Source organism: Artemia sp. Qi Xiang Cuo, chromosome 10 (assembly GCF_049724085.1).
Source record: "Artemia sp. Qi Xiang Cuo chromosome 10, ASM4972408v1, whole genome shotgun sequence".
Classification (NCBI taxonomy): Eukaryota; Metazoa; Arthropoda; class Branchiopoda; order Anostraca; family Artemiidae; genus Artemia; species Artemia sp. Qi Xiang Cuo.
Window position 1 is genome coordinate 48,994,757 of NC_142803.1, and position 12,671 is coordinate 49,007,427.

Genomic DNA, 12,671 nt, shown 5'->3' on the forward strand with positions numbered 1-12,671 from the left:
TACATGACTAGTCCGACTATAGGAATGACTAGGTCGTCTGACCTGGACCAGAACATTCTCTCACTGCGAAGGCGATGATATCCTGATAGTAGCAGAATCCAAAACATTGTCAAGTTCTTCAAAGCTCAATTTGAGGCTGATGTCACCATTCTGAGAAGCATATCGTACTGTTTCCCGTATGATCATAGCACGAACTGTTTCGTCCTAGGACTAAAAAAACCTCGAATTCAGACATGCTTATCATGTGACTGACCTTGTCTCCCAGTCTAGGTAGTGATTCTGACGGAAAATCTTCAGACTGTGCTCTCTTTTTCTTTTTTGGCATATCCCTTTGGGTTTTTCTCCTAGGTCCAGAATTTTTGGAGGCGAGTTTTGAAGACTGTCCTTGCGATACTGTTGGGGCTGTTTTTCTACGACGGCTTAGTGGAACGTAGTCTAAATAATCAGCACCCAAAGTAGAAGTGGCAGGAAGCCCGGATGGATTATCTCCAGCTACATAGTCTGTTACAAAAGTATGGGTGATATCAAGCTCTATCGTCCCTGCAACATAATTTGGAAGATCATTAAAAGACTGTGTGTTGTCCTCGTCTCCTTCTTCTTCATCACTAACTACCCCCATGACATGGGGAATTATGACAATATCAATATCCTCCTCGTCATCAATAAGTTCGTTTAGTATAGCCACAGATATTTTTACAGATACGTGATGTTTGGGAGCCATCTGCAAAATAAAATATAACCATCAGTTGCCGATCCGTAAAATATTTTGTGGGGCCAATGCATCCAAAGTTCCCAATAGGGAACAGTTTTAGTTATCCGATACTGTGTCTGTACTCTGTGGTTATTTTAATACAAGGGCTCCAAAGATTCTAAGGTCGCTAAGTACAGAGTTCTAAAACACCAAAGTACGATATTTCAAACGCTCATCTTTGGTGGCATTTCACCCAAAACTGCTGGTTCCCAAAAACTGACTTTTAGCTAGATTTCAGAAAATCCTGAAAACTCACCTGATTCTAATTCAAGGCAAAGAAATTTCGAGAAAGTTACTTGTTAGCCTTGGATTTCTATGGAAAGTTCAAAACTTGCCCGAGCTGCTACCTTGGGGGAAAAAAAAATGAGACGTTCCCAAATGGGAACGTTGAGCGCTAATGGGTTAAGCATCTCTCTATGATGTTCTGTTAACCCGCTAGCCCTAAAAAAAAAAACAACAACAAAAAGCAAAAAAAAATGGGAAACAGATCAGTGCTACCCAGGAAAATAAGTGATTTTTCTTGTTGTTCAAGGGCCTGTAATTTCCCTGCGTATGCCAAATCCAAAGGTAAACTTTTCATTTTGATCTGACGCCATTTTCGAGGGGTTTCAGGCTTTTTTGGAAATCACCATAAATTTCTTTTCGCAATAAACTTTTATGTTGAGGCAAAACGAAATAATAGTTACAGTTCTTGAATCGGTGTCAGATGGCAATTTGCTTTCACTTGGCAGTTTATTTCTAAGTACATTATTTAACTTTGGTTACTATGGGCTGTGGTTCACTCTTTAGTGGGTTGCAACCATGATAATTACTTTCCAGCCCCATTGGGGTTAGATACAGCCATATGCAAAGCTTTGCTAATTTATTTCACATTGGCATTATCCTGCACTATGAAGCAACTGTTGATGAGAAATAAGCACACAAAATAAAGCAATTAAACCAAAACGCAAAAAGCTTTTTTGTATAATCTTGGGCTATATCTGGCCACATTAGGAAGAGAGGGGCTGGGGGACAATTGTAATGGTAGTGACCAGTATATTTGGAAAAAGTTGCATAGTCTCAAATCATCCAATGGACAAACTTTTCACTTTTTAAAATCTATAATGAATAATTATGATGCAAACTAATGTGAAGGAGTTATAAATCTCCCTCAAAAAGACAACTGCTTATTACCCTTTTTGATTAATTTAAATAATAATTACCATTTCTGAATCAGACAAATAACGATTTTTCTCACTAGAAAATTTTTTTAAACGCGCTTTTAAGTTTTTGGTTACTATGGGCAGTGGTTCGTTCTTTACTAGCCTGGACGAGCGATAGAATCTTTAAAACTTGAGAGGAAATACAAAAGATTCGTTTAAGAACTTTAAAGCTAATATATTAGTTTCTAAATACTAATGCTGTATATCATATTATGTACGAGAAACACTTTGTTTTACATTATTATCTTTGGACCCTACTGTGGTTCACTGGATCTGGGATCATCTAGCTATCTGTTGTGACTTGGCACTAGCGATGATTTTTGTTCTCATTCTGGAAATAAACATAACCTTGTAATTTTGAACCTGATTTTTTTTTACCTCTGTTTATGGTCAAAAGAAAGGATGAATGGAAGATACTTTATCGCCCTTACTCAAATACTAAAAATCAGAAGACAATTGCAATCATGTACGCTTGTTTTAAACAGACTGACATAATAAGATCTCAAGTCACGCACTGACAGAGCTTGTTTCAGGGAGCCAGAAAAGAAAAAGGTGAAACTAGACAAAAAAGATCCTGCAGTTGATGAACGTTAAACCTTGCTTTCAAAAGATAACATTCCCATGTTTGATAAACCCACCAACTGGGTAACTGAACCAGGTAACTTGTTATGTATAAGTGATGTAGTCATCTGTGGTGGGTCTCCATGGCAAATAAATTTTTTAAATGCCGGAATTCAGCAGTTACAAGCCACATTTGACGATTTTTCGAGGGAAACTAAGTTCCCTAAAAATCATAAATCAATGTTACTTGAGCAAGAAATCAATCCTAATACACCAGGGCCAATGTGTAGTCCTATTTCAGAGGCATCCTGTTCGAAGTAATTAATGTCTTACAATAATTTTGTCCACTCAACAATATTACAATGATTGATCCAAGCTGCTTGATATTTATGTTTGATTGGCTGACATGACTTAGTGTTTGTCTCTACCACAATTCATATAAGAAAACATTATCATTGTGAAGGAGTTTCTTAAGTGTCTTTTTAGATGCAAAATCTAATAGTTATCCTTCCTGGAATTATATTATAACTATTACAAATCGATGAATATTTGTGTTTTGGTGAGACAGTTTGCATTATGTAGACATACGGATATGTTTCAATCAAGGCCGTACCCAGGATTTTTTTCGGGGGGGGGGGGGTGCACCAAAAAACTCATACAAAATTTGTTTATATCCATTTTTGTTAGGTTTTTACGAGTCAAAACACATTTTGGGAGGGGTTGAAACCCCCATAACTCCTCCACTGGGTACGGGCTTGGTTGTAATACACAATAAGAAAAAAAAGGTTACACTCTTTTATTGTTTACAATTTTCTAAACTAAGGAGATGACCATTAAATCTATTTAAATAGGTTTTGTTCTTCTTGCTGTAATGAATCCTTCCTACGAAACGTATACTAGTTACCTACAGTTTTGTTATAAACTTCCAATGGTCACCTTGTTCCTGGTGAATAAATGAATAAGTTGAAAATACATGATTAAGTCAAAAGATGCTCTGGGGATCAAACGCAAGGTCACATCCACGATTACTAGATTTCGGTTAGAAGCTGTTAAGGAAAAAAAGGAAACTTTTTAGAAGGGCAATTTAGCCGTAAATTGTTTTACCTTTCTCTATCTGTAAATTTGATTAGTCCAAATAATAGTGCCTGTTTTCTTAATCTGCATTAGTAATACAATTAGTTTTATTTTCCGACCCAGTTCTCCCTCTCTTGCCGATAATTCAAATCTAATCTGGCTTTAGCATAGGCGTTTAGAACTTTTGAAAAGCATAGATCGGCTCAAAGTAGAAAGTTTGGAAATTTAAAAGTAAAAGCGACCACAGAATCCCTTGAGCAACTAGAAGCACTTCCAGAAGGCCGAACGATTCTGTAGCATTTCTTATCCATGGTTCTATCCAATCTAAATCTCAAGACAATTCTTGTTTGATGAAAGAAGACCTAGTCGAGAATCACAAACAACTAAATCTTCAACAGTAACCCCCTCTGTTTCCGAAGAAGTGGAAATCGCCTTGTCGGATTTTCCTTCTTCTGAGTCGTCTACTCCTTTTGTTGAAAATCACAGAATATTTGTTCGTGAATGTGCGGACTGTTTCCCACCAACCTCTACCTCTGTTGCAGTGGCTTTAGATCCTGGATCAGGTGAAAAACTGCTGCGATCAAGAGATTCTTTTGATGACCGTACTTGTTTTTCAATCAACCATGACTTTTCTCAGGCAATCTCAGTCTCTTTAGTGTTGCGTATTAATAATGAGGGAAATATCTATTGTTAATAGACCTTGCCCCGATGATGAGCAACAAGAATGTATAGAAAGTGCTCTTGACTCTTTCGAAGTTAATAGCGACGTAAGTAAAAAGTCTAATCAAGAAATATTATCGCACAAAGCAGGTGAAGCATTACCAGCAAACAAGAAAGCTTACTTTAAAGTCCTTTCTAGACGTAAATAAAAACATTATTCTCTGGAAGACTTCAGTCCTTTCGCTAATTGAATACGATAGGTGGCCAAAACTTTATTTGCAACTGGAGTAAACGAAACCATACCATGAGTCTATTCATTTTTCGGTATTCAGGGAAGATTTGGAGAAAATGAGGCTTCAGATTCCTCTATTGGTACCAGTGTCTCCTCTAGCTGTGCAGATTACTTAAAAGAGATTTATTCTAGCTGTGCAGATTACTTAAATTCATTCTCCAGAATGACGTAGGCTAATTCCGTCATCAAAGTAAAGGACTTCCTACGCAGAAAAATATCTTTCAAGTTCTGTAAATCCAACGAAAATATTTTTGATAATGCCACCTATGATTAATCTCAAAGAATCAACTGCCCAGCGACAACTATAAATTGTGGAACCACCCTAGGGCTAGAAAGACGTTGTCAAATTCAGTGCATGATTCTCCTGTTATCGGTCATATTCCTCAGCCAATTAGTAATAGCAACAGCGTGCTTAAGCGAGTTTATCCCTCAGAAGAACCTCCGAAGAGCGGTGCCATTCGAAACCTAACTTCTAAACTTGAGTTCCAGGCAAAGCAGTTGCTTCTCAATTGGATAGAAGAATAGTCCATTCGTCGATTCTAATGTAATGGCATTTTAATTTTTTTGTCATAAAGTATCACGAGTCTGATAATTTGAGTTAGCTTTATAGATACATTTTACATAACTGGTGAAGCAGTAATTTTTGTTCGTTTTAACTTTGCATTTAACTTGCGCGAAAAGGATTCGGTTCTTTTGAATTAATTTTTCCTCGTCATTTTCAACATACACAAATAAACTTTACAAACAGTTTTTGCTTAACTTGGGATGAAATATAAGAAGTAATTTTTGTTTGAAACCTAAGAAGGAATATAGGTTTTACTTTCCACATCCCTTAAATTTTCAATCCAGGTATGCGCAACTTTGTCACGTAATTAAAGAGTGTGAGGGGTGTGTCATTATCACTTCACTTAAGAATTTGCACATAATAAACTCAATTTTTTCATAAGATTGAAAATAAATAAGCTCCAGTTTGTTCATTCGATAGTGTTTTCACGATGCCCCTTTTCAGTTTTCACTCACTATAGGACAGGGAGGGAGAATACAAGAGGGAGTGAATTGTGAACCTCCAACCGCGTAAAGACATTCAACGATGACAATTACAATAGAACCCTGTTTGTGCTTCTTAGCCATCCCAATCCAGACGGCACCGAAAAGAATCATTTGGCAGTACGGCACTTTGCGAAAGAGTCACGAAGATAATTTTATAAGAGCCAGTAGCTTTAAAGCTGCTGCCATTGCCCCTCGGTCTGAAAAAAATTATGTTTTGCGGCAAAAATTAGCAGTTATTTCACATTGCTGTGGCACGATCTCTTGGCTGTAGGATTCTTTTTAAAAATATCTATCCGACGAGGATTGCTCCACATCCTAGGTTGTCACTGTAGCACTCGTGCTATCACCAGCTGACGATTTAAAAAAATAAAGATATTATTTTTTTGACCTTCAGGTCACACTGTAAGGCTTAATCTACCCAATATAATGCCATTTTTCAAGATGAGAAGGGGGCTGAAAACCTACTTTTTAAGGCCTTATACAATTAAAGACTGATTGGATGCCTTACAATTTGCATTTTCTGGCACAATGAACCTCCTCGAGCATACATGGATGTTTTGTGGCAGAAACCGGGAGAAAGCGCAACTTTGATGTTGAGTGATCTCTTCCCATTGGCAGCACAACAGTATTAGCCAAGAAAAGAAGGATATGGGCACAATGTATTATTTTTTTCTGACCATAGCCCATCTTATAGGACGAGTGGTTGTATTAAACGTTTAAAGGGGCTCAAACGATTGGAAAATCGAAAGTTCTAGTGCACTTTTAAGAGTCAAAATGACTGGAGGGTGACCAGCCCCCTCCCTCCCTTCATTTCCCCAAAGACATCCAATCAAAATTTTGAGATAGCCATTTTGTTCAACATAGTTGAAAGATCCAATAAATTTGTCTTTGGAGATGACACCCCCCGCCCCACACAGTCCTCAGTGCAAGGGCTATAAGTTATACTAGTTGTCAATTATTGACATATAAGGTTTTCACGGATGAGGTGGTTGTAAAAATTTTTGAGGGAACTTGTTTGATGGAAAATCAGAACTAGTACCGTTGTTAAGAGTAAAAAGTGATCGGGGGCGACTATCTTCTTCCTAAACCCATCATTTCCCAAATCGCATCCAGCCAAAATACTGAGATAGCCATTTTGTTGAAAAAAAGGGCAAACGATCATATAACAAAGCCTTCGGGCTGGAACAACCCCCAGATCCAGGGGCAAGGGCTTTAAGCTATGCTTTGAAAGGGCTAGTGCCCTTTTTAAGAGTCGAAAGTAATTGGAGGGCAACTAACCCCCCTCTCACGCCAACCATTTCCTCAAACACATCCAATAAAAAATTTGAGATAACCATTTTGTTTAACGTAGTTGAAATTTCTGGAAATTAGGCCTTTGAGGAATACACCCCCCTCGCCCCCCCCCACAGCCCTCAGGGTATGTAGGTTATGCCCTGGGGCATATAAGGTTTTTATAGAAAGGGTTGTCGTAGAAACTTCAAAAAGGGCTCATTTGATTGGAAATTGAAAAGGCTAGTGCCCTTTTTAGTGATGCAGATTTTAAAAGGCATTTTCAGCAGTTTCAAAATATCTGGGATCAAGAGACGTAAATGAGACAAAGAACAAAGCACAAATCGTAATCAAGCAACTTAGGCGAAAGTCTTTAACAAATGTCTGAAGCAATGATAAACAAAACTAAAAATAAAAGAGATATTTAGTTAAAATATTAGCGAAACCAACAATTAGAACAAGTCAAAAACGAAACTGAAGAATATATTAAATATGCAGTTAAAAGATAAGTGGCAGCAAGAATCACAACGACTCAAAAACGAAAGTGAAGAAAAAAAGTATGCGGTTACAAGACATGCGCCAATGAGGATCAGAACGAATCAAAACAAAAATGAAGAACACAGAAATGTTTGGTTAGAAGATATACGACCGCGAGAACAAAGAAATAAGCAGTTAGAAGATAATCAGCAGTGAGAATTACAAGCAACAATAGGAATCAGAGCTTGCCAAAGTTGAAAGTGAAGAACAAAGAATTGTAGGGTTGACAGACACGCTAAAGCAAGCATCAAGAGTGTCAAAAATGACAGTGAAGAACAAAGAACTGTACTGTTAAAGGACAAGAAGAATCAGAACGAGTCAAAAATGAAAGTGCAGAAGAAAAAACGGTACTTATGTCCAGAATGGTACACACTCGAGAACAAACAGATGTTATCTGTCTGTATTAAGAGACAATTAGCTTACGCTCAGTGGAAAACAAGTGACGGGTGACAGAATACATTGGCCTTTAATAGTTTGGGCTATATATTTGCACTTTAGGGGTGGGGGTGCGGGTAAAGTATTTGGACAGCCTGAAGTTATAAAACGATTCTTACTTCATAATATACAGAATAATTTCAGCAAACAAATTTTGCATGCAGACCCGCTGTACTTTACTCCTTTCCCCTAATGTACAAAAATATAGCCCAATTTTTTTTTCTAAAGTATTATATTTTCACTATATTTTGGTATATTTAATTAGGATTGACCTAACTTCACTTCTCGAGTGTGTACCATTATGTTCACAAGTACCAAAAAAAATATTATGTTATAAGAACAACACCATCACAATCTTTGATGCCAACAATTTGTAGCAATTTGTAACACTGCTACGCATGCTCCTCCTCCATCCCAATCTATTCAAAGCCTCCCTCTTTACATCCTCCCAGGAAGTTCCCATTTCCCTTATATCTTTCTTTATGACATTCTCCCACCCCAGACGAGGACGACCTGCTTTCCGTTTAGCCCTAGACGTTTGGCCGAAAAGGACAATCTTCGGCAATCTGTCATCCGCAGAACGTGCCCTAGCCATCTCAGCCTTTGTTTTATTATAGCCCTAGAAAGCGGGATTGAACCAAATTTTTCGTACGGCCTATTGTTTGAAATACAGTCAGTCAGCCGGGTACCCAAAACAATCCGTAGGCAATTTCTCTGGAAAACATCTAGTAAATCTTCATCCGCTTTTCGGAGCATCCAGGCTTCAAAACCATATTTGACCATTGTCATCACACTACATTCCAATATTCTAATCTTAGTTTACAAACTTATCTTCCTATTCTTCCAAAAAAATTTTAACTGTGGAAAAAAACACCCTGAACCTTGGCTATTTTACTTTTAACATCTTCACTGCTCCCACTCTCTTTACTAATAATACTACCAAGGTAAGTGAAGCTGCCCACCTGATCAATTTTTTCGTTACCCAACGTCACGTTTTCATCTTCACTTATTCCTAGCCTTAGTGACTTAATCTTTTTAACATTAATTTTCAAACCTGTTCTAGCGCCCTAAACTCGCAAAACCTCTAAAAGTTCATTCATTTGCTCAAACTTTTATCTAGCATGCTTAAATCATCAGCATAATCTAAGTCCAGGAGAGTGATTCCTCCCCATTTGATTCCCTGGTCCCCCATTGCCTTTCCTGTGCTCCCTAAGACAAAGTCAATCAAAATGATCCTTATAAAGGGGGATAGAACGTAACCCTGCTTAACTCCTGATTTAATACAAAACTAGCTGCTAACCTCATTTCCTACCTTAAACGCAGAAGTGCTATTCTCGTACATAACACTAATCACTTTAATATATTTGTCTGGTTTAACATACAAGGATAAGACCTTTGCTAACGCTCTTCTATCAACAGAATCGAATGCTTGCTCATAATCTATAAAAGTGAGGACCAAAGGAGTTTGACCACTAAGGCACTTCTCAACTATTAACCTAAAAGTGAAAATTTGGTCGACACATCCTCTAGCTTTTCTAAAACCGCACTTTTCTTCTCTTAAATCTTTGTCTAAAGCATCTCTCAGTCTAAAAGGAATCCTATTACTAAGCAATTTGCTACCTACAGAGACCAGACTAGTGCCTCGACTATTAAGACACTTAATCTTATCCCCCTTTCTTGTAGCCTACCGTGGCTTAATTAAGGTTTTCCTAAAATCGTTAGATACTTCCCCTCTTTCAAAAATCGTATTCATAATTTTCAGTAGCTTATTTCTAACCTCAGAACCACCATATTTAAGAGATTTATTTACCAGACACAACTCATTATCTGCAGGAGGGGAAGGGTAGGTTCTATGTTGGTAAACGACATCTGATCGAAAAGATAGTCGAATCTCTACCGAACAGTGTACATAATGAGAACTATTGCCCTATTTAGGTCGTTTAGAGGGATCTCTGTATTTGTATCATTAGGCATCAAGCAGGATGAGTTGCCAGACATAAGCCGACTGTAGTGAGATGTAAGGGTACTTTTTAGATGTAAATTTAGGGACAAGACAGATGCTAGAATGAGTTACCAAATCTTAACAAACTTAACGGAAAGTAAAAGTGGGTGTCTTAAATCTATATTTTGAGAGTTAAACCTAATACGAACCTGTGTAGGTAAAGGGGGTCCCAAGTTCTTGTCATGAGATCATTTACCACAAAAAGTTGTCTGATCTCAATGAAACCTGGTGGGGAATAAGAGACTAAAGTATTTTTATAATTGCCTTTAAATTTGACATACAACATCAATTTTTGAGGAATTTACTTAAAATATTAAAAAAATACTAACATAGACATAATAAACAAAATTCTAGTAAAAAAATTATATTTACTAAGCATTACGAAATTTTTTTTTTAATTTGATGAAATACTAATCCCTTTTTTAGATCATCAAATGGATTTAAAATGGCATAAGGCTATTGACAAAGTGTCAGGGAACTTACTTAGAATTAAATAGAAAACTATTTTCTCGCCTAAATTTTAACCATTTCCATTTTCCATTGCGACGACCATTTTCTCGTCGCAGACGATGATAAAACATATCTGTCGTTTTTGCTCAAACTTTTTTCAGAAGAAATTAAAAAGTTTGAACGAGACTTGGATTTTTGCTGTTTTACTTTTTTTATTTCGAAAAGAACTACATATGTTTCAGATTTGCGCTTTATATCATTTTTGTGGTATGATACCGTAATTCCAAAAAAGTTCTGCCTACATTTTTATTTTATTGCATATAGCAGTAATACCAAGAAATCACCATTTGAACCGTAATTATGCCATGTAAATTTGCCACACACAAACAGAATCAAATCCAATCAAACTTTTGAGGATTTTCCCCTTCCCTGGTAGGTTTGAGATTTCTCCCCTTTATTGTGTAGCGTTTTATCGCAAAAAGAGACTTTCGTCTTCATCAGAAAAAAAAGAGAAAAACGCTGCATACTTTTGAAAAATTGACCTTAGGTTGAAATATTGACGACATAGGAATCTTGAGTTGTCCGAATGCACCAACTAAAGCTGCTATCGGAATTCACAGAAAATTAGCTTTTTCGGGACCTAGTGCCATACAAATACAACTTGAGCAAAAATGGCACATCCTTCACTTCTTTATGGGCAGCCCTGCAGCAGTTAGTCACAATTTTAAAATAACTAAAACTTGCCTTGTTTTGCTTGCTGAATAGACCCCGAAGCCGCGCCGAAAAGTCGGGGGCGCGCCGCCGAAAAAAAAACGGTGGCGCGCCGCCGAGCTTGCATCAGCGTGCTGACGCCGCCGTTTTTTTCTGTTTTTTGCTTATCGATATCGACCTCCAAACTTCAACCGTCCTCCCGGCTAATCTGTTTCTTAAAGATAAATACTGTTATCTTGGGCTCGCCATGTATATCGGTTCGTAGGAAGGAGAAGAAGAAATTTTTCTTGAAACAAAAATTCTACCTTCCGCTTTAAAATTCTGTTCATTTTTCTTTCTGATTTTTCGGATGAAAAGAGGTAGGTAAAAGAGCGTTAGGCGGTTCAGGATGTTATCATAGGCAGCGCAATCGCGCTGCCTAAGCAAAGAACAAGGTTGGCACAATGTATTTTTTTTTTCATACCAGGGCAATTCGTGTCAAAGAAGTTGTCGTAGAAACTTCGAAAAGGGCTCATTCGATTGAAAATTGGAACAGCTAGTGCCATTTTGAATAATCGAAAGTGATTGGAAGGCAGCTAACACCCCTTCCACGCCCACCATTTCCCTGAACACATCCAATCAAAATTTTGAGATAGCCATATTGTTCAGAGTAACTGATTTCCGGAGAGAAAATATGTTTTTGAGGAGGTTACTCCTCCACAACCCTTAGGACAAGGATTTTAAGTTATGTCCTGGGGGTATTTAAGAACGATGTTGACACAATGTATTATTTTTTTTTTCCTTTAGACTAGGGCACTTCGTATCGAAAAAGTTGTCGTAGAAACTTCGAAAAGGGCTCATTCGATTGTAAATTGGAGTGGCTTGTGCCCTTTTTAAAAGTTGAAAGCGATTGGAGGGCAACTAACACCCCTTCCATACTCACCACTTCCCCAAACACATCCAATCAAAATTTTGAGACAGCCATTTTGTTTAACGTAGTTGAAAGTTCTAGAAATTAGGTCTTAGAGGATGACAACCACCCTCAGAGCCCTTAGGGTAAGCGTTGTAATTTGTGCCCTAGGGGCATATAAGGTGTTAATAGAAAGCGTTGTCGTAGAAACCCAAAAAGACATCGTTTGATAGGAAATCAAAAGGCCTAGTGCCCTTTTTAACAATTGAAAGTGATTGGAAGGCATGACATTTTTATAGTAAAGATAGACGTGAGTATCATGTATCATTTTTTTTGTTGTTGTTTAGACCAGGACACTTTGTATTGAAGGAGTTGTAAGAACTTCGAAAAGGGCTCATTCTATTAAAAATATAAAGGGCTGATGTCCTTTTTAATTGTCGAAAGTGATTGAAGGGCAACTAGTCCCCCAACCCACCCCCCCCAACCCATTGGCTTTTTTTTTAAAAAGTTAATGTTGCCTTAAGATTAAATCAAAATGCACTATGTTAATGCTAATTCCCAATAAGGTATCTCAAAAGTATCCCAAGACCGACTGAGGGTATTATGTTCAAACTTTCAGGGCTACTTCTGCTCTTTAAAATTAATCATAACAAAAAAGCGTAAGTGTATCTAAGCTATCAAAGAAAGTAATCAGATTTTTTTATGAACGGTATCAAGTTTTTCATTTCAGGTCAACTAGAGGAGATATGAAACTAAATTAAAAACTAATAATTTTAACCGGATTTTTA